At 42.6% G+C, this 21,574-nt stretch overlaps 1 protein-coding gene across 1 annotated transcript in view; it reads left to right on the top strand.

Moving 5' to 3' along the window:
* The first annotated feature begins 5,882 nt into the window (after positions 1-5,882).
* ZC3H12C (zinc finger CCCH-type containing 12C) overlaps positions 5,883-21,574 on the top strand; it is a 59,086-nt gene continuing 43,394 nt past the window's right edge. The window contains exons 1-2 of the mRNA XM_050927880.1: positions 5,883-6,086; positions 6,740-6,871. The gene's annotated coding sequence lies outside the window, so the exon portion shown is untranslated. The remainder of the gene's footprint in view (positions 6,087-6,739; positions 6,872-21,574) is intronic.

Genomic DNA, 21,574 nt, shown 5'->3' with positions numbered 1-21,574 from the left:
TTTTAAAAGAAACCATTATAAATCATTTAAATTGTTCATAAAAATAGACCTGAAAAGAGTAATATTTCTGAACAGTGAACCGCAATGAAGCATATTTTTAGAACATCTTGCATGATAGATATATGTAAAAGTCTTATTCATTTCCAGGATTACCTCCCACACATCATCTTGAAAATTTACTCCAAAACACCAAAAATACAGACAATACCTTAATTACAGGTTTAGGAAGGTAATAAAAACTCTTGGGAACACTTTTTGGCACCCTATTTTTCTGTGTATGTTTTAAGCATTGTAGACACATTGGTTTGCACAAAAAGGAGTGCCTTTGTTGAGTTGCTTCTTGCAAATTTTGATACTTTCAATGGTAGGAATGTGTTTCTTTAATGTCCAACTTAAAAAGTTTAAAAGTTCCAATATGCATGGAGTGAGGCTATTAATCTGACACAGCTGCCTGTACACTTCCCTTTTAAGTGATGAAACAGTGGGGTAGGTACTCACCCTTCCCTTTTCCACGGTCCTAAAAGGACAGGTTTGGATTCTCTTTTGGTAGAATTTATGCCACTTACTTTTCCTCTCCCCTCCCCCTACCCCCACCGCCCCTACACACACAGACAGGGCACACGCCAGGGCAGACTAACGAGAGGATGGGAGCATGAAGGGGCTATTTCTGACTAACAGAATGAGCAGCATTCCAGAGTGCCCCAAGGATTGCATGAGACAGAAAGGTGGCTGCTTAAAGCCACTTTTGCCTATTGACCCATGTACAGCTAAGGCTCCAACTCCATCACCTGTTTCATTGGTTCAATACATTAGCAAGGAAAGGAAATAAATTCAGGGTGTGCAGTACTACAGAGGACTTGGAACCTCAGTCACAGCTATCACAGTATTGTTAGCCCAAGCATTATATTTTTTAAAAATAGTGTTTATTTGCCTTCAGTCTTTCAAACTTTTCTCACAACCGTTAGCACTAGAAAAATGACAAAGCTGACATCTATCATAATCACATGACACCAAGACCTGGAGTTTTAAGCAAAAACACCAAATATCGTGACAGTTGACAATACTACTGTCACATTAATCACAGTCAGAGCCAATAAAGTAAATGATAGAGTCTTGAGGTTAGTAGCTAGACCAAACAGAATTTCCATTAAAGTCAATAGACATTTTGCTTGTTTGAGGGTTGCAGTAACTGTTCCACTGTATTTGCCAGAGAGACATCACAGAGTAGAATTATGTAAGAGAGAAACTTCCCTGGAAATAAGCTCAAATGAATAGTTTTGCTGCACTAGGTCATGCTGTACAGAAAAAAATGACATTTTCACTTTACAAAAACACAAATTATTTGAAACCAAGAGACAATTTTGCTCCCAAAGTTATAAAAGAAAGTATAGCCAGAAAACAGCCTGAAACAGGAATTAGGGAAACCATATTGACCGTAGAAGATCAGGAAAGCACCATAGTGCTGTGCCAATTGTTAGCAGCTGTCAAATGTATCAACAGTCAAATTAATGTGTCTTTCAAAAGAGCTCCTTTAAAATCAATCTGTTTTTAAAAAGTTACTAAGTTTCCATTTTTGTATTATTTTGTACTATCCAGAGGCATCCATTAGGCTTGGGGCTTCATTAAGCTAAGCACTAGATGAACAGGGTTTCTACCCCATTCCAGCAATGCAAAGGAGACAAATCTGTTCATGTCTGACCAGATGAGAATTCCCCTAATGGGGGCAAGCTGTCAGCTGGCATAAAGCCAGTATAGCCAGCTCCTACATTACCCCTGCCTCCAGGCCCCAGCACAGAGTATGTTGCTGGAGCACTGCTGACCTCCAGCTATTCTCAGCTAATACACAGTCCATTTAGGCCACTGCCAGATAACATAGGTTAGAACAGCCCCCAGGCTGCTCTAATTTGTACTGGGGCCAAACTGAGCAGAGAACAGGTTGTTATAACTGGCTCTCTAGTGGCTCCCAACTCTGCTGTACCAATGGGTCTTGGCCACAGTGGAGAATTTGTCCTATAGTGAGAATCTCTGCCCTGAAGAGTTTTCAATTTAAGTGAAGCCATGATGCAAATACGTAGGTATAGCAAACACTAGCAAACCAGAATGAAGGATGGAAAACAAATGTAACAGTAATAGGAAGACGTTACATAGGCAAACCAAATGAAGAATTTGAGGGGTGTTTGGGTTCTCCTGCATTCCATCTGCTTTTACAGGCCTCTAATTCCTTATTTACAATTAATTAGCTCACAAGCAGCTGGAATAAAGAAGACCCAAGATTCTGTGACCCATCAGCTCTCCAGGGCCCAGCAGTGGTACAAAGGCAACAGACTGCAAACCTCTGAAATATAAATTTCATCATAATTCACTTTTCCCCCCAATATGTTATCCATCATATGTACATTGCTGTGCTAATGAAGACTGCAGCACTTGTGGACCATGTCATAAGAGTGAAAATTTATTTTACCAAAGATATTGACTGGAGATAGATTGTGATCCATCCCAAGTCTTCATAGTACATAGTCTGTCACGATTTGGTGGCAAGATAAAAAAGATAAGAGCATTTTGTCAGGACAATAGAGGACTCACATTCCTACACAGGCATTTGGTAGAATAGGTTGAATTGTGACAAAGTTTACAAGGTTAGCTTTGTCTCTGCTGGAAGTCTGTCTCTCTCTTCTTAGTTTTTAATACTGAAATATTTGTCAATGACAACCACATAAACATGTTAAAGGCTATGAGTGACAATAATTGATACCATATATTTTGCACATGCTCAGTCTAGTGGTGAGTTGTGATCTCAAAATTAAAGATTCATTCATACAATCTGACAGCCTTCCTGGCATTAAGCCACATCTATCGACATTCAGGAACAGACGCAGTAGGATGGTGAAAAGGAACAGACTACTTTGTTGCCATAAATGCAAAAAGAAGGTGGGAGGAATAGTTGTCTAGTAATTAGAGCATGGGACTGGAGTCAGGATTTCTGGGCTCTGTTTCCAACTCTCTCACTGACTCACTTTGTGATATTTGGCAAAATGCTTAAGGTCTCAGAGCCTCACTCCTCATCTGTACTAATAGACACAATGCTACTTACCTCCCGCACAGGAATATTGTGAAGCTTAATTAACACATGAAAACACTTGGAGATCCTCAAATGAAAATATTATTACCAGTCATAATATTTGGAAGGCACTAAGGCAGTAGCTCTCAACCTTTTTCTTTCTGAACCCTCCTGCCCAATATGCTATAAAAATTCCACGGCCCACCTGTGCCACAATTGTTTTTCTGCATATCCAGTAGATTACACGCCAGGGCTGCCATTAGGGTGCAGCAACCTGGGCAATTGCCTGGGGCCCCTACACCACAGGACTTTGGCTTCAGCCCTGGGTCGCAGGGCTCGGGCTTTGGCTTTCTGCCCTGGATCCCAGCAAGCCTAATGGCAGCCCTGCTCTCTGGTTTATTTTGGCAGACCCCTGGAAACCTGCCCGTGACCTCCCAAGGGCCCCAGACCTCTGGCTGAGAACTGCTACACTAGAAAATACCAAGAAAAATTTACTGATGGCAACTCATTTTGTAGGATCAAAGTCAATGCGAAGTACTGATCTAATCACTTGTGGCTGGAGAGCCTAATCATTTAGTCTAAATTAGCTAAGGATACCACATATTAACTGTGATTAACTTCCACTTTGTTTTCAAGAATTTTCAGCACATTGCCTCATCCAACAGCAGGAGAGGTTTCTAAGAAGTTTAAGATTGTAGCATTTTATTTACTACAAGTTATCTGTCCATATGACTTTGGTGCTACCTAGCCCCACTTTCACTCTAGAATATGAATTTTTGAAATTATTAGTGATATTGTTGTCCCTTGAGTTAGTTCCTTTCCCTAGCCAATTGGTCAGCATTAAATTTCTGAATGAAACTATGTTGATATTTCTGGGTAAAAGTCATCTCAGAAGGTAGATATCATACTGGATCTGTTGGCTCCAAGTAACATTGACGGATGCACCATATTGTGCATCTACATGCAGCAATGACACCACAATCAAAAACAAATGGAGCCCCCAGAAGAGTGTTGCTACTTCTTATCAGCATGTGGATCAATCCATCTCAATGATAAAATATCTCCTTATTTCTTTAATTGTTAGCTGAGAGCTAACATTTGATCAAAGTTTATATTCCTGGGTGTTATTCAGTGTTGGAAGTCAGCTGCAACAAGAAGAAACTAAATGAAAGTGAATCCTATGTCTCATCTGTCAGGTGAAAAGCTGTGTTGTTGCAAGGTCTCGTCTAGTGGTTCTCCAACTTTTTTTTTCCGCAGACCACTTGAAAATTGGTGAGGGTCTCTGCGGACCACTTAATTATCTTTCCAAATGTTGTTTGTACTGGTAGCTAACTATTGTAAAGCACTTTGGATAAAAGCACTTTGGATAAAAGCACTATATAAAAAAACCCGTAATAATAATTAACGTGGTTTTGTTCTACAAATAAAAGCACACAACTCATATTCTAACATGACTAATCTTACCTTTCCAGTGTGATGGATGTGTCCTCTCTCCTCAGCAGCAGCAGCTGCCAAGCTGGAGTTGGGAGGGGGGTATCTCCGCACAACAGCAGTCACAGAGCTGAGGGTGGGAAGGAGGGCCATCTGACCCTGGCAGCCGCAGCCCTGGAGCTGGGGAAAGTTACCTCTTTCTCTGGCTGCTGCAGCCCTGCACATCCCATATTCCCTCCACCCCCTCTTCTGACTACACTGCCCCCCCACCTACCCCCATTCCACCAAGGCCACCACCTCACCTTACATGTGCGTCTTCTCCAGGATCAAGGCACCTAATCAGTGGAGTCATGCCTGCGCGGCTCCACTAATTAGGTGGGTGGCACTTCATTCTCTCATGTGCAACCACGCAGGCATACACCTTAGAGGGAACTATCTGTGGATCACCTGAATGGAGCTCGCCGACCACTGGTGGCCCACAGTCTGAGAACCTCTGGTCTAGTCAACATGTTAAGGCCCCACACAGTTAAAAATGGTTTAGTCTTGCAATATAGATCCAGACAAACCATTTTGACTGTATTCCTGAGTTGTAGTATGCTCTTCTTTAGCCTTGGTATGCTAGGGATTTACACCCCTCCCACCCACACACACTTTTGCTTCCACTAATTCAGTTATACTGGCATTAGTAATGTTGGGAGCACTACAGTAGATTTCTCACTGTTTTTGGCAACTGTTTTCAACACGGTGCTAATTAGATTTGCTCAGAACTGGCAGTTGAACCTGTGGTGGCAGCAGCTGGATTGTTTTGTTAAAATATCACAGTATAGACAAGTCTGATTTAACAGTTCTGCAAGCCTGAAGTGTCTGGGTACTGTATTGTAATCAACACATTAACTTTTCAGTGTAAACTTTCTGGCTCTTTCCTGTGCAACCGGAACTACAGCCCTAGCATATTACTAGCACCAGTGTCCTTATTTAGGCACCAAACAAGTGTTTGCAGTTCTGTTTTTTTGCTGCTAGAGTTAAATTGGGAAAATGTGGTTCCCTCACCTCCATGCCTACCCCAAGTCCAGCCTCTTTCCTTTAGCAGTTTTTTTAACGTAGACTGTTACTAGTTATCTATACAAGAAGTTAAGATTTCAGCAGAAAACCCATTCTCTCTCTCTCTCTTTCATCAGGCGAGAGAGCTCCAGGGCAGGGAGGGGAGCAGCACCTCCCTAGGACGATCCCTGAGGGCTCCTCCCGTCTCCCCTCGGTTTCCAATTTCAATTTTTAGAGATCTCCAGCAGCAGGTGCTGGTTTCCAACCCAGCCTCCCTCCAGCAGGAGGAGGCGGTGGCTTGCTTGGTGCTGCCAGAGGAGAGGCACTAAGCACAGGCGTCCCCTTTCAGCGCGTCTGTCTCCCAAGCAGCTCCTGCCAGGAACAGGGGAGGAGGAAGTAAAATGCAGCAGCCCCAGCGATGCTAGGGGAGAAGCAGGCGTCTCGCCCCAGGCTAACGTGAAGTCGGCTCCCCCAGCCAGCATCGCAGTGAGCCGAGCCAAGGGGCCCCGAGGCGGCTGCGGCTCGGGACATGCTGCTGCAAGGAGCCTGCGGGCAGGTTGTGGAGCAACAGATTCGTTCCGTTGGGCAGCGGTGGGACGGAGCGGGAGGGATCCCGATCGTTCCCGGGGCAGAGTCCCGCGTAACGGAGCAGACGGGGGTAGGAGCGGGGGGCGCAGGGAGCGTGTAGCCCGGACTGGGACCCAGGGGTCAGAGAGCTGACGGGAGGGGGGCGTAGCCGGGGCCGCGGGAACTGGGGCACAGCAAGGGCAGGAGGAGTTAGGAGGATCTGGGGGGCGTGGGCGGGGCAGGGCGCTGGAGTGGGAGCAAGAGTTGGGGTTGTAGCCCGGCCGGGCAGGAGCTGGGGGCGGGGGTCTAGGGGGACGTGGGGGTGTGGCCGGGGCGGAGAGCTGGGGAGCGGGGTATCCGGGGCAGGAGAGGCTGGGGGGTGTAGCTAGGCCAGGGAGTTCGGGGGGCACAAAGGGGACGGGGGCAGGTGGGGGGCGCAGCCAGGACCGGGGCCAGGGAGCGGGGCCGTGGTAACAGTGGCGCAGAGTGGGCGCCTCCCGGGCGTATCCTGTGGCCATGGCGGCGGCCGGAGAGTTTCCGCTCCGCGCTGCAGAGTCTGGAGACGGAGGCAGCGGGCCGGGCCGGGCCGGGTCGGCGTGTGACTAAAGGTGGCCCCGGGGCTGCTGCCCGCTTTGTTTCCAGGCCTTGGCTGCTGCTGGCTCCTCGAGGTCGCGTTGGTGAGATCACCGGGCTAGCGGCGCGCCGAGCGGCCGCGCTGGATGCCGGGCGGCTGCCGCTGTGAGGCGAGGCGGACGCTCCGTGGTTTCATGCGAGGTAGGTAGGAGAGCCGGTACCTGCCGAGCCCCGCAGACGCGGAGCCGCCCCCTGCCCCCACGAGCAGCCCGGTCCCTCCTCCATCCGCTCTCCCCAGGCAGCCCCTCCAGCCTCCCATCCCTTCTCCCTGCGTCCCACCAAGCGCCCGCTCCAATTCGACCCTTTCCCCAACACACCCTCCTGCCTCAGTCCCCCAAATGCCTCTTTCAGTCCAGCCAGCCACTCCAGAGACAAGGCGGAGGAAGTAATGTCTTTTATTGGACCAGCTTCTGTTGGTGAAAGAGACGCTTTCGAGTTATACAGACCTCTTCAGAAGCTGGTCCAGTAAAATATATTATCTCGCCTACCTTGTCTCTCTAATGTTCTGGGACCCACAGGGCCACAACACCACTCCAAAAACAAGCGTCCTCGAAGTCTTCTCCAGAGACATCCCAAATCCAGTCTCTTCCTCCCCCAAAATAACATAGTTTAACTTTAATCCTCGCTTTTGTTAGTTATCTCTACTCTTGTTCATATTTATGAAGATAGCATGTGTAATCCAAGGGCTGGCCAGAGCTGTGCTGTGTTCTTTAGGAAAGGATTGCATTTTAGGATTGGAAAGACTCTGAGACCATAACGTTTCAATTTTCTTTATCCTAGCTTGCTGTCTGGTTACCTTGCAAGAGGTATTAGATCACAACTGTGAAAACTGGGGACAGGGGGTGGGGAGTAATAGGAGCCTATATAAGAAAAAGACTGCGAAATCGGGACTGTCCCTATCAAATCGGGACATCTGGTCACCCTAACCTCTTGTGACATGGGAAGAAGCCTTTTGACTCCCATGCATAGTGGTGTTTGATCAGTTCCTTTCAAGTACTCAGTTTAAACTGCTTCACTTTCTTAGGTGTACCATAGTGGAAATATTTATTTAAAGTCAAGAGTAGTTGACTTTGTGTAGCCAATAATTAATCTTTACTATTCAGATAATTCTTTAAAACTGTTTCTGTACCTCTGTGTTCAGAGGTCATAGAAACAGTTATATTAAGGGGCATGTTTAACTTACTATATAGCCAATTTAAGGAAGAGTTTAAAAGTAGTTTCATGTGCAGAACTTGCCCTAGAGTTCCCTCTTTGCTGGTTATTATGGTTTTGAATATACTTCTCAGTATTTAACAGACAAAATAATTCATTCCCACATTGCTAGGTGAAAATGTCACAAATAGGGAAAACAAGGAAATCCACTATACCAAAAATGCTATTACGTACACTAAACAAATATAATTTTTTTTGGCCAGTTATAGATGTTGTTTGTAACGCTTGCTGAAAATTTTTCAGACTCAAGTGTGGGGTTTTTTTTTGTTTTTAGAAAATTGTTTGCACCTTCTGTTGTCTTGATTTAGACTTAATTTTGCAAACACCTGTGAGAAATTTTATGCATATGCAACAATGTTTGTAGGATTTAGGTTCTAGACTGTGAACTCTTTGGGATAGGGGCCTGTTTTATGCTGTGTTTGTACAGCACCTAGCAAAATGGAGCTCAACTCCTATTTGAGACCTTTGAACGCTTCTATACAAATAATTTTGGTACAGTCCAATAATATTTTGTTCCAGATAACTCCTGATTGTTAGTTTGAGCGGGGGAAAAAAACCACAGCTCTGAGTAGTGCCTCACATTTAGTGGCCAGCAAAGGTCACTAATGTCAACTTTGACCGCATATTCTGAAGAGGAGTGTTTAGAAGTTTAACACCGCCTTCTGATCTAGAAAGAAACTAAGCCATTCATGTACCTCTGGGTTTTCAAGGTAACATGTTGCTCCCTTTCCAATATATCTGTTAAACGTTTACTGGCAGGGATTGTCTGTATCAGTGGTTCTCAACCAGGGTCCATTCAGTTTACTGGAACATTAGTTAATACTTACTGTATTTAGTATATGTAGCTGCAATGCAAGAGTGCATTTCTCTAGATGTACTTGGTGAAGTATTCCTTGAAGTGGATAGTAGTGAATGGCTACTGGAAAGCAATGCTATTTTATTACCAGCTTGCTATGTCAACATTCAGTAACTTTACAGGTGCTTTAGTTATGTAGGGTAGTGGAATCACTTCTTAAATTAGGCTTAAAGAACATCGGTCACATGGAAGTTTCATAATTTGGCATGCATTATCCCAGTATGCTATCAGTCTCCTGTATTCAGATTGCTTGTGAGTTTAGAAAAATACCACACATCTTGATTTAAAAAAAAAAAAAATCAGATGGCCTTTTCCTAGGGTGTAAAAGTTGGAGAATCAAAAAACTAATTGAGCATAGGTATTATCCAGGACTTTGCTCATCTGTTTGTGGAGACTGGTGTTTATGCACAGACAGAGTCTCAGAATGTTGGACTGAGTATTAATCTGTTGGAATGATTTAATTACTAACTTTACTGGATGGATCAGTGCTTTAAAAATATCAAGCAGTGATATTCCAGAGACTCTCTTTGCTGCTCAAGGAGGACTAGATTTTTGATACTGGTTAACCTTGAAAGTGTTAGAGGTTCAGTTTGGTTCTGATGCGCACCCAAAACGTTTTGTTTATTCAGACTGTAACTCTCTCAGTTACATAAACTTGAGTTGGAAATCTCATGAGACTAAGCTTTTTTTTGTGAGATTTCTGGTAGTCCCTGCTCCCAGTTGAAAATATCCCCAACAATGAAATAAAGACAAGCAATGCAAAGGCAATGAAAATGAATTTAAAAATAAAAATAAAAAAATCAGACTACAAATTTGGTTTGGGTAAGATCTTTTTTAGCCAACATAGCTTGCCTGTAAACAGCCCAGCAATTCATAGATTTAGGCTAAAAGGGATTTGGGTTCTAGTTTAACTTCCTGCATTACATAGATCATAGAACTTCACCCAGTAATTCTTCGATCAGGCCAATAACTTCTTGTTGAGCTAGAATTTCATCTTTTTAGAAACATATCCAATCTTTATCTGAAGACTTCTAGTGATAGTTATTCCAATGGTCTAGCCATTGGATCTCATTAGGCCTTTGTCTTCTAGATTATAGCGTTCCTATTATTCATATCTCTTTAAGTATATTTTAGCCATTAAAAAAATCTTTGATATGTACAAGTGGGAATGGGAGAGGGATAATGGTTACTCAGAGAAATGGTAGTAAATTTAGGGAATTTAATGCTGTTATTTGCAACGTTATTTAACTTTTTCTCCCCTTTTTGAAACTATTATGTTGTCTCTCTCACTTTTCTGTGCCACATTTGGGACATGGCTAGGATGAGTTATTGGATGGATATCGTTAAAGAAAATGAAGAATTCTAGAGCACGGGTTCTCAAACTTGGTTCATGGCTTATTCAGAGTAAGCCCCTGGCGGCCGTGTGATGCTTTGTTCACCTAAGTGTGGCGAACCATGGCCACTGGGAGCTGCCAGCAGCTTTACCTGCAGACGCTCAGGTTAACAAAGTGTCTTGTGACCTGCCAGGAGCTTACCTTAAACAAGCCACGAACCAATTTTGGGAACCCCTGTTCTAGAAACTTTCCTAAACTTATTTATTTCCAGAGTGCCTATTGCCAGGGCAGCTAGCTAAGTGTTTCCATCTGTTATTAAGACAACTGCAAAATAAAGACTACCTGGAGGTCCTGAAAGCTACATTTAGTTTACTAGGTGAAAGGCTTAAGTACAGGGTCTCTGTGATAGTCTCTGAATTGCTTCTGGTTTCATGTGCAAGTTAATGAAGACTCCCACAGTTACATTTATAGGATAAAACAAGTATGTCAACCACTGACTACCTGGAGGTAGGAAGGAGCTTCCCTTGTAGTCAGGTTGTTCCATTGCTGTCCGTTATGAGGATTTTTGCCTCTTTCTTTGAAACATCTGGTACTGACTGCCTACTGTTGGAGACACAGTACTGGATTAGAACTGTTACTGCTCTGCTCTGATATTGTAGTTCTTTTGTTAATCCAGGGGTAGGCAACCTATGGCACGCATGCCAAAAGCAGCACGCGAGCTGATTTTCAGTGCTCTCACACTGCCTGGGTCCTGGCCATCGGTATGGGTGGCTCTGCATTTTAATTTAAATTTAAATGAAGCTTCTTACACATTTTAAAAACTTTATTTACAACAATAGTTTAGTTATATATTATAGACCTATAGAAAGAGACCTTCTAAAAACATTCAGATGTGTTGCTGGCACGCAGAACCTTAAACTAGAGTGAATAAATGAAGACTCGGCACACCGCTTCTGAAAGGTTGCCGACCCTTGTGTTAATCAAATTGTGATCAAAATAAACAGACCTTGCATTGGGCCTGTCATAAACAGATAGCTAAGGGTTAATGTCTCTTTCACCTGAAGCACCTGACCAGAGGACCAATCAGGAAACCGGATTTTTTCAACTTTGGGTGGAGGGAATTTAGTGTCTAAGTCTTTTGTCTGTCTGCCTGCTTTCTCTGAGCTTTGGAGAAGTAGTTTCTACTTTCTAGTCTTCTGTTTCTAAGTGTAAGGACAAAGAGATCAGATAGTAAGTTATATGGTTTCTTTTCTTTGGGTATTTGCATGAATATAAGTGCTGGAGTGCTTTGATTTGTATTCTTTTTGAATAAGGCTGTTTATTCAATATTCTTTTAAGCAATTGACCCTGTATTGTATCATCTTAATACAGAGAGCCCATTTGTATGTATTTTTCTTTCTTTTTATATAAAGCTTTCTTTTAAGACCGGTTGGAGTTTTTCTTTGCTTCAGGGAAATTGAGTCTGTACTCACCAGGGAATTGGTGGGAGGAAGAAATTGGGGAGATCTGTGTGTTGGATTTGCTAGCCTGATTTTGCATTCCCTCTGGGGGAATAGGAAAGTACTTTTTGTTCCAGGATTGGGAACGGAGAGGGGGAGTCACTCTGTGTAGTTTCACAGAGCTTGTGTCTGTGTATCTCTCCAGGAGCACCTGGAGAGGGGAAGGGAAAAAGGATTATTTCCCTTTGTTGTGAGACTCAAGGGATTTGGGTGTTGGGGTCCCCAGGGAAGGTTTTTCAGGGGGACCAGAGTGCCCCAAAACACTCTAATTTTTTGGGTGGTGGCAGCAGGTACCAGGTCCAAGCTGGTAACTAAGCTTGGAGGTTTTCATGCTAACCCCCATATTTTGGACGCTAAGGTCCAAATCTGGGACTAAGGTTATGATAGGGCCCTAAACATTAATACATCCAGATGCTGGTGGACTTACCAAAGGACCAAATTCTAAAGGTGTGGATACTTTAACTGAGAGCTGTGCCACCAGTTTTAAAATATTTGATTACTGTGCCATATGGGCACAGGAGTCAATGTACATAGAGCCAGTTGCAGGTTTAGGGGCTTAGATAAAGCAAATGGCTCATAGATTATCTTCAACACTGTTCCACAAAACAGTATTTAAGGCACTCTGAGATAACTTCGGTGTTGAATATTCACTTGCTATATCTTAATACTTGTATTGTGGTAGCACTTAAAGACCCCAGTCAGGATCAAGGTTTATATACACATTATACAAACACATAAAACATAGTCCTTATCCCAGACAGTTTACAGTCCAGATAGACAAGACAGAACATAAGCAAACTGTCAAAAGGTATTGTTACCTGACCAAGTGCCCTGAAACTTGAAGATCTTGCAAGTGAACAGTAACTTATAGTCATTGGTAACTAAAGTTGCTGATAGAGCTAGAAAAAGCAGCATATGGACACCTTGCCATTGTCCATCATTAGGAGAAAGTAGACAATTATACAGACACTTAGTTCTGTACCCATTTATGAGGTTCAAGGTACAATAAGGGTTTTCAGTGTCATTTGTAAAAGAATAATGGAAGATGTTTAGCCTTGGAAAACTTTATTGACTAGTCATGCTTAAGATGCTTCCCATCTACAGTCATTCTAATTATTTCATGTAAATACATTGCTTTTACTATAGATCTGGAGTGAGAAACCCAGGATTTGCACCAGCCATTCTGGCTATATTATATATTTTCCAAGAATTGGCATTTGTTTTCTGTTTCTATAAGTTGCGTATTAAAAGTAGCATATAAACAGAATACTGTGGGAGAATCAAGCAAAAAGTGAGACAGTCTCTCAGACCTCCTCACCCCATCCTCAATCGCTTTCATTAACTAAGAATAATTGATTCTTAAAGAGAAGACCAACCTTTCTAGAGTAACAAAAATGCAAAATAAAAAAAACATTTTAAACAAGCACTTCCTTTGTATAGTATTCCATACTGAGCCATTGGCTCTTTCACAAGACAGCTCAAAACAAACAAAAACACTTTAAAATTCTCAGTATTGGGTTGTGGAAGGAAGCATCTTCCTAAAGTGCCACTCTTGGGCCTCAAATAAGTACCAGTTCCCAAACCCTGTATATCTTCTTGGCCAATGTTGCCTCTTCTATTTGATCCCAAGGTTCTTCACTCTCTCCAGGATCCCCTCACAAACAGTATCAGAATCTACGCTTTCCTTTCTCTGGCCAGGTATCTATGTTGATCTTTCCACAGTCCTTACCTAGCACACCTACTCTTTCCACAACTCCCACCTTGTGAAATACTTGTACATACTGCTTCATTCTTCCCGGAATTCTTTGCTGTAGAGCAGGGATCGGCAACCTTTGGCACGTGGCCCACCAGGGAAATCCGCTGGTGGGCCGGTTTGGTTTGTTTACCTGCAGCATCTGCAGGGTCGGGCTGATCGCAGCTCCCACTGGCCATGGTTCGCCATTCCAAGCCAATGGGGGCTGCGGAAAGCATCATGGGCCAAGGGATGTGCTGGCCACTGCTTCCTGCAGCCCCCATTGGCCTAGCAACCTTTCAGAAGTGGTGTCTTCATTTATTCACTCTAATTTAAGGTTTCGCATGCCAGTAATACATTTTAACGTTTTTAGGAGGTCTCTTTCTATAAGTCTATAATATATAACTAAACTATTGTTGTATGTAAAGTAAATAAGGTTTTTAAAATGTTTAAGAAGCTTAATTTAAAATTAAATTAAAATGCAGAGCCCCCCGGACCAGTGGCCAGGACTTGGGCAGTGTGAGTGCCACTGAAAATCAGCTCAAGTGCTGAAGGCGGCATGCGTGCCATAGGTTGCCTACCCCTGTCTTAGGTAGACAGAAATCAGAGGCTGCCTAAACTCCATTAGCCTTTTCAACATGTTAACAGAGGCCAAAATTGGTTGTCAGTATGGTGGTTCTGAAATACCTGTTCTCCTATGCCATCCTCCCAGATCACTTTAGTTCACATATGAACTGTGATTGATGAGGCGCAAGGGTTGGAAGCACCAGCAATAGGTCACACACAATCTCACTGATGGTGAGATAATATTTTGAAACTTTGATTTGGTGAAAACTTTTATTCTACGATAGCATCACCCAAATCCCAAACTGAAGAATTTTCCAATGGCGAACCTATGTCTGCGTCTGACAAAAATAGTGTCTTCTCTGGCCAGTTCCTCTTGATGAGTTAGAGGGAATGTTGACCTTTCACCTCAACCCATGTACCTCAAGGCTAACAAAATCTAGCAGAGAAGTACTGGACTCATTTTTGGTTGAGATGCTAGCTTCCACCATAGGAGTTGTCATATGCCTTTTGTTACACTACTTCTACTAGCATAGACAGATGGTATCAACACATCCATTCTTTCACTCTGCCAGGCTGCTAATCTATTGCTCTAGGACTAGCAGGTCTATCAGTTCCTTGACTGTCTGTGACTATCACTTTTGAGTCATCAAGTTGTCCAGCCTGTCAAATGTCAAGCATAGTTGCATGGCTGCATCTCCAAGGAAAAGAGATCCCTGAAAACCACTTTGAGTATTTTCTCAGAGATCCCCAACTTGTCTAGGATGGCAGAACTGATCATCTTCATAGTTTGTGGTAACATCCTCTCCTAGGGCCTGATATGCCATCTCTCCTTCTCCCCTCAAAAAGGAACTGATTGAATACCTAAGATGATGATGACTCCTGCCCTGCAATAGCCACCTTCTGTAGATGACCAAATATGCCTCTGGAAATAGTTCCATTTCTGACTAGGAAACAGTTGAGATTTACAAACACCCAGGGCACTGCACCTGGTTTTGCAAGTCTGTATAGCAGCTGCTTCTGGAATTGCTGCTGCTATTCTTGTTGAACTGCCAATTGGGCTTTTGCCATTGTTGCTGAACTGTAAGTTGGGCTTCTTACTGTTTCTGGGACTGCCATTGCTGTTCCTGGTAAACTGCAGTGTGGACTTTTTGAAGATGCTTCTGGGCTAAAGCCTATGCTTGTTGCTCAGAGACTGAAATCTGAGCTTTCTGCTTCAGCTGTTGTTCCACCAGCCACTTATCCTTTTTTTTTTCCTCTTTATACGTTTTATTGTGGAAGTTTTGTGAAAAATTCCACAACTTTTGGTACTAGATGTAAGCTGGTGGATTCCTCACCCTGCTCCAACAAAATGCTGCACACAACTTATACAAAGTCAAGAGTTACCTGCTAGCTGGGATTTTGGTTTGTAACCAAAATCAATTCAAATTAAACTACCTAAACCTTCTCCTCAAATTTGGCTGCTGTAGCTTTCCTTCCTTGGGGCTGGCCCCAGCTTTCTTTTGAAAGGGAAAGTCCTATGTCCCTTACTGAGGATGGAGTTTGACAAACCACACCTGCTCAATGAATTAAACAATTAACCTGCAGGGCTCCAATGCCTGCCTACAGTGTGGGACTGTAGGAGAATCCTACCACCCTTCTACAAGACCTATCCAAAAATAGTTACACCTTTTCTTTTGTAAATTCCAGACTACAGGCCTCAAGGCTGCACAGACTTTTAGGGTCAGTTTTCTTCAAGCTGTTTACTTCTTCTGGGCAATGGCTGGACTATCTCATTAAATTCCAGATACCAACATTGAACAGATTGGGCACATCGTGTTTCCCTGGTCTCTAGAGCAAGAAGAAACCTTGTATACGCCACTGGTGCTACAAATAGTTTAACTTCATCTATTTATCCTTCTTCCTGTTCACTTAGTACTTGCACAGGCTGTTAAATTGTTTTTCTGCATATAGGTGAACTCAGCAAGGTGCAAACATTATTCATTTCTCTGGGGTAGTAAAAGAAACAATTTTCATTCTGATCTTTAAACCAAAAAGTTTCCACTGAACACTGTAAGTAAGGATTGATATGTTAACCCGAATTAGAGCAGTTATGTGGAAAGTAATCTTGCATTTAATGATAGATATTACAATTTTATGTTGCTAAGAGAGTTAATACATCTGAATGTTAATAGCTTTGCAGTTTCTGAACTGCAAATTCAGACATGTCACATGCATTTGTCATTGTCAGAAGATTTAACTGCATGACAAGTTTTAACTTTTAAAAGTAAGACATTTTGAGTTTAGAGCAAAAGGGTGTGAAATATTATTCTTAAGGAGAAACATACTCTGTTCATAGCCCTAGAACTCAATCTGCTTGTCCATTTTTTTTTAAATAAAAATTCTCATTAGGCTGAGACGAACTAATCGTATGAAAATGCAACCCTTAAAGAATCTGACAATTTTAAAGTTGGAAAAAGATAGAGCAATGTGGTGGTAGTGGGGTTTTTTTATGATGTACTAGATTATTTTCAAAAATAAAGGAATAGAAGTCTTTATCTTAGAAATATCAGGAATGTCAAGTATGTTCCTGACTTACTTTCCTTGAGGACTTCTTGGAGGTCTCTTTGTATTCTATGGCTGTAGTAAATCCAAACAAAATCTGTAGCTAAATGATGGCTAGATACATTGTCAAATATATTGAGCCTTTTAAAAATACATTTGTTTCTTTATTTTGATTTAGAACTAAGTGGTGGGCGGCAGGGAGGGAGGTGAAGAGAAACCCACTTAATACCAGATCTAGGTGCCTGCCATATTTTTAAAGTTACATTAACAAGTCCTAGCACCTTCCCAAAAATAATAAACCAGAGAAAACAATCAAATTTAGACATCCTAACAGTACCTTACCACACCCCCAAATTTCCAACTTTATTGGGCTTCTCTCTCTCTCCCCAAGAGTCTGACTAAAGAGATGAATTTTGCTGCACTCTCTGGCTATTTCACTCCAAGAGAGGGAGTAAATTTCAAAGTTGGAAGCCCCTCATGGAGAATCCATTGCTGGAAGCTGTCTGTGAGGAAACTCCAGCCCAAGCTGACAACTGTGATAGTATGACTTGGGCAGAAAGGTGGTGTCTCAAAGAGGCAGGACCAAAGCCATTTAGGACGTTATAAGGGCAAACCAATACTTTAAACTCCACCAGAAACCCTGGAGCACTGGTGTCATGTACATCTTGCAAGACATCACCTGTTAAGCAGGTGGCCACATTAGAACCAAAAGACTCTGGAACTTTTCACACACTGCAGCAGCATCCACATAGAAGTTATTGCATGGCATACTGGTGTGCTGTAGAGTTACATCCTGGCATGTTGTGCAGTAGCTTGCTGTGTAGACAAGCCCTAATGTTTTCTGTCGTATTCATTTCTGGCTTTTTTAAGGGATAGTTCTCCAGCACAGATGAGCCCAGTAGCCCTAATATAGTATAATGGATGTTACATAGGGCAGTGGTTCTCAAAGCCGGTCTGTCACTTGTTCAGGGAAAGCCCCTGGTGGGCTGGGCCAGTTTGTTTACCTGCCGTGTCCGCAGGTTCGGCCGATCACGGCTCCCACTGGCCACAGTTCACTGCTCCAGGCCAATGGTTCACCCCCATTGGCCTGAGGTGGTGAACTGTGGCCAGTGGGAGCCGTGATTGGCCGAACCTGCGGACACGGCAGGTAAATTAACCGGCTGGCCCGCCTGGGGCTTTCCCTGAACAAGCAGCAGACCGGCTTTGAGAACCACTGATGTAGGGTATCCAGCTCTTTTAAATTGTTTAAATAGAGTGCTCTCTCACATAACCATGTTGATTTTTCTTCTGACAGAACAGTTTGAATAAAAGCATTCTCTTAAGCATGTCAGTTATACGCTATACAGTTGTAGATGTTGGCTGGTCGCCAAATATTGTCACAAGGAAAGTTAATTACAGACACTTCATGTGGAGAAAGTATACAGACTGTCCATGTGATTCATTCTGAAGAAGGGAAAAGATCAGCATCTAACATTCATCAATGAAAATACATTTTCTAGAAAGAATGGTGTTTTGAAGTATAAATACACTTACTCTTAAGCAGTAAGGCCAGTTGTAAAGCAGCATAACAATAAACAAGACTGCTGACTTTCTTTAACCAAATATATTCAGGCAGTGCTCTGATACACACCTTTCTATGTGATAATCTAGAAACACACAGAGAAATTTGCTGTACTGATATCTCTCAGAATAGTCACTCAATAGCTATCTGGATTAGTGTTTTTTGGTTTTTTTTTTTTTTAATTGTTTTGGAAAATAAACAGTTAAGAGATGGGAATCTGAATAAATATTTATTCTTATGAAGTGTAACAATGAGGTGTTGTGCGCCACTTCATTTCTTTTTGTCCTTCAAGGGGATGTATTAGTTTGAAATTTGATCAATTAAAAACAATCAGTTAAAAGTTGTTCTACCAGCCTCTGAGTCCCACTGACAACTTTTGAGTTTCACTGTAACATTTGCCTATGTTTTAAAAAAACCTCTCTCTTGCCATTCTGTGAAAGACTCATACAAGCAGGGGACACTGCCTGATCAGGCCCTGCTCCTACAATTGGATACTCACAGGTGGACTCTTGTGCCCACACGAAGCCCTACTGTAGTTAAGAGAGCTCTCTGTGGCCGCAAGGATCTACGTATGCAGGTTCACTTACAGGCTCAAGACCTGAATAACTAAACAGTGGAAATGGTAAAACCAACTATACACCAAGTGTACAAAGTAAACTGAAAGGAAGAACTTTTTCCTCTAATCTCTTTCTGTTGTTGTAATTTTAGGCATTATTCCTATAAATAAGAGGTGAGAATTTTCAGACTGCAGTTTTTAAAAGTTGACTGTGTCCCTTTAAATAAATACAGTGGTTGTGGAGGATTATTTTTCCTAACCATTAAAACAATGTACTTTGGTTCAGTTGAAATGAAATCCCTTGCTTCAAAGGTTATGTTCCATTTCACTTCAGTATGACTACTGTTACTTAGTGGTTTCATTGCAACATTTTAGGTGAAATTCTGGCCCCATTGTGGTCACTGGGAGTTTTGCCATTAGATATGTCTGAGCTGGAGCTGAAAGTGTAACTTCCAACCTGGGTAGACACACACGATAGCTTTAATTGAGCTATCCTGCTAAAAATAGTGGTGGGACAGACTAGCTGCCCTGAGTACAATCCCATCTGAGACTCTAGGTCAGGGGTTGGCAACCTTTCAGAAGTGGTGTGCTGAGTCTTCATTTATTCATTCTAATTTAAGGTTTCGCATGCCAGTAATACATTTTAATGTTTTTAGAGGATCTCTTTCTGTAAGTCTATAATATATAACTAAATGATTGTTATATGTAAAGTAAATAAGGTTTTTAAAATGTTTAAGAAGCTTCATTTAAAATTAAATTGAAATGCAGAGCCCCCTGGACTGGTGGCCAGGACCTGGGCAATGCAAGTGCCAGTGAAAACCAGCTCATGTGCCGCCTTCGGCACCTGTGCCATAGGTTGCCTACCCCTGCTCTAGGTACATACTTGGATGTTTAGCTTGTCCAATTGCCTGTGCTGCTGCGGCTGTTTTCTAGCAGGCTAGCTTGATCAGACCTAGCAAGTATCTGTTTACCACAGCTGGAAGTTAAATCTCCAGCTGCAGTGTAGAGGTACCCGTAGATTTCAGTGGAGCTGGATTTCACCATTTTTCTTATTCTGAATCTTTTTCATGCCGTCAGATATTGCTTAGAGCATGAACAAGCCTCTGCCATTCCTTCCTACCCTAGGCCACTCTTTGCATGTCCTCTATGTTGTTGAGTCTCATGATTTTTCCCTCTGTGAATGGTGTTTGACGGGAATTTTTTTCAGTCAGATCCTTGTGCATATTCCTTTAGTTGCTGTGACCCAGCTGGGAAGGGGGATTACAGGAATGCCCTGATTCCGGTATGCACATTTTGGTTCAACAGTTAATATCATGGGAGGGTTTAAATGAAAGACAGGGTCATAATGGCCATTAATATCATTGTGAAATATATGTACAGATACTATGTAAGGAGGTGTGTGTGTATATTTATATGTGTTTGTGTGTTTTTAAAGTTTATATCAAGACAGAGTTGACAAACATCTAGGATGAGTGCAGATGAAGGATTATAAAAATTTCAGAAAGGAACTAAGAGAGATAGAAACACAGTAGGGGAAGAGACCCTTATTTTGGATACACTTCTAAGGTTTGCTGGTCTGTGTTTGGGGAACAAAGATGACATCCCATCATCCTGCACCTAGCCAGCAAGCAGGCAATGCGTTTACATTCATCACACACAGCCTTGGTTGAAACACTGCAGAGGCCATTTTGGGGTGAGATAAATTTCTTAATTTAACAGGCTAACCTCCATCTAAAGTTTAGTCTCTAGAAAGTGTTATATTTGTATATGTAATTTTTTTGTTTCCATTATCATCACCCACTATCTCTTGAATCTTTGATGATAACCTTGTTGTTTGCACTATAAATCAGTGGTTCTTTACCTTTACTGCAGCCTGCACCCCCTTGGTTCTCAAAATATGTCCTTGCACCCCTTATAAAAATCAAAATATGTTCTCGCACCCTTTATCAAAAAATTGTTGAAGTAGGTCAGTTCTTTAAACCTAGATATATTTGTTTGTATATTATAGTAATAATTAAAAATGTATAATGTTAATAAATACATAGGTTTGATGAAACAAAGTAGTTGTACTTATGTGCCTGTGCTTAATTTGGCATGTCTTGCACCCCCAGAAAGGGCATCTCGCATTCTCAGGGGGTGCATGCCCTCCAGGTTAAGAACCACAGCTACAAATAGATCTTGGTGCTGGGTATTAAGCCAGGTGCTGATCCTGAGATGAATCATACAAGCTGGTGTGTACACTGTTCCCTTGGGGACAGCACGCCTGACATTTCTGTGAATGTTCAGTGGATAAGGGGCTAGACACTAAAGGGGAGCTCTTCAAAGGGGCTCAGGGATGGGTGCATTTATTAACCTACAAAGCAAAGGAAGAGCTGATAGTCCTGAGGAGAGTGCTTGGCTGACTAACAGGCTAGTGGTGTGGGAGCTGACACTCAGTTAAGCAAAGGCAAATCTCCCTCTCACTGAAGGCAGGGTGTCATGGTAAAATCCCCACTCTGAACCTTAGCGTCCAAAAGATGGGGTACCAGCATGAATTCCTCTAAGCTCAATTACCAGCTTAGTACTTGTAGCGCTGCCACCAACCAGGAATTCCAGTGCCTGGTACACTCTGGTCCCCCAAAACCTTGCCCAGGGACCCCCAAGACCCAGACCCTCTGGATCTTAACACAAGGAAAGTAAACCCTTTCCCTCACTGTTGCCTCTCCCAGGCTTCCCCTCCCTGGGTTACCCTGGAAGATCACTGTGATTCAAATTCCTTGAATCTTAAAACAGAGAGGAAAATCCACCTTCCCCCCTCCTTCTCTTTCCCCCTCCCAGATTCTTCCTGAGAGAGAGAGTAATCCTGACACAGGGAGAAATTAGCCTCTCTCTCCCCCTTCCCTCCTTTCTCTCCGCCAATTCCCTGGTGAATCCAGACCCCATCCCCTGGGGTCTCACACCAGAATACAAAAACAATCAGGTTCTTAAACAAGAAAAACTTTTAATT

This window comes from Gopherus flavomarginatus, chromosome 1 (genome assembly GCF_025201925.1).
Source record: "Gopherus flavomarginatus isolate rGopFla2 chromosome 1, rGopFla2.mat.asm, whole genome shotgun sequence".
Classification (NCBI taxonomy): Eukaryota; Metazoa; Chordata; order Testudines; family Testudinidae; genus Gopherus; species Gopherus flavomarginatus.
Note: the sequence above shows the minus strand (reverse complement) of the source record. Positions and strands in the feature narration are given on the sequence as shown.